This window comes from Elephas maximus, chromosome 7 (genome assembly GCF_024166365.1).
Source record: "Elephas maximus indicus isolate mEleMax1 chromosome 7, mEleMax1 primary haplotype, whole genome shotgun sequence".
NCBI lineage: Eukaryota > Metazoa > Chordata > Mammalia > Proboscidea > Elephantidae > Elephas > Elephas maximus.
This window is the reverse complement of record NC_064825.1, coordinates 115843818-115845423: the sequence shown is the minus strand read 5'-3', so window position 1 is coordinate 115845423 and position 1606 is coordinate 115843818. Positions and strand designations below refer to the sequence as shown.

Here is a 1606-nt window from a genome sequence, read left to right as displayed (position 1 = left end):
CCTATGAGATTCTTGTGGTGATCACCCATTGACTGTTGAACAAGAAAAAAAGCAGATTCAGTAGTGCTAGAACTTATTGGTCAACAAAATAAATCAGTCAAAGATCAGGGATAAATTATTAAACATGGATGGAAAACATACAGAAGAGAAGCTCAAACCAGAATAATGTACAAAAGACTGAGATGAAGCTATGCATACAACAGGATCTGGATTACATACTGCAAAAGAACAAGGGTAGCAACCCCAGAGAGCATAAGTGGGGAGTGGGCTTTTGGTCCCACAAATATTACTGTATTTGATGTTCTATTACTTTATGGGACATTGGTTCAAAAAAAGAAAACAGAGTCTGTGCTCAAGCAACAATGTCCCCGAACATATTTCTGGGAGAGAACCCTATTTTCTCTTCTCTGTAAATCCAATTTCATTTAAATTTTCAGAGAATTAACAGTTGAAATCTTCTATTCTTTACCATCTCAAGTCATAGTTTGTCTTACCACAACTTTCTTACGGAATTTTTTATGTCTGTGTTCCTAAGAGAGTATATCAGAGGGTTAAGCAAGGGTGTCCCCATAGTGTAAAACACAGCCACCATCTTGTCCACTGGAAAAGTGATTGGAGGGCGAGTATATGTGAATATACATGGAACAAAGAATAAGATGACAAAGGTAATGTGAGAGGCGCAGGTAGAGAGGGCTTTCCTTCTTCCTTCTGCACTCTTGTTACTCAGAGAGCATAAGATAAAAACATAAGAGATGATCAGGATTATGAAACTCATCATGCATAAGGCCCCACTATTAAACACCATGAGTAGGGTTATGACATAAGTATCCATGCAGGCAAGTTTCAACAAAGGCTGTACATCACAGAAATAGTGGTCAATAACATTGGGCCACAGAAGGGTAATTTCAAAACCAAGAAAACCTGTACTAATGAATGGATGCAAGATCCCACCCAAGCCAGATTCAACAATGCACCACAGACACGCTGGCTCATGATGGTTGTGTATCACAGGGGTTTGCAAATGGCCACATAGAGATCAAAGGACATGAGTATGAGCACAAAGATCTCCATGCACCCAAAAAAATGGGCGGCAAAAACCTGAGTCATGCATTCATTGTAGGAGATGACTTTCTTCTTAGATATAGCATCTATGATCAACCTGGAAGCTGTGGTTGTTGAGTAGCAGGCATCAGCAAAGGACAAGTAGAAAAGGAAGAAGTACATGGGTCCTCCTAACATCTGACTGTATCTGATGGTCATCACAATAAATAAGTTCGCCAGCAGAGTTGCAAGGTAGAGAAACAAGAAGACCACAACACTATTTTCTTCTTCAGAACATCCTGTGTTAACCCAAACAGAATGAATTCAGTCACACTGCTGTTCAGCTCCATGGTAACAATTGATGTAAAAAGAATGCAGCTGAGATATGGTTTATCTGCAAAGAAAAGTATTTAAGTGGTGACTTGGCAATAGCAGTGGACTTGGACTCTGAACTACAACTTTATAGTTCTAATTCTGTGGGGGTTCAGTGTAGAATTCTCGCCTTCAGTACGGGAGACCCAGTTCATTCCAGCCAATGCACCATAGGGGCAGCCACTACCCATTT

General features: G+C 40.2%; 1 pseudogene; it reads right to left on the bottom strand.

Annotated features, from left to right (window-relative positions):
* Nucleotides 1-456: 456 nt before the first annotated feature.
* Nucleotides 457-1391, bottom strand: LOC126080494 (olfactory receptor 4C11-like; annotated as a pseudogene).
* Between the last annotated feature and the right edge of the window lie 215 nt (nucleotides 1392-1606).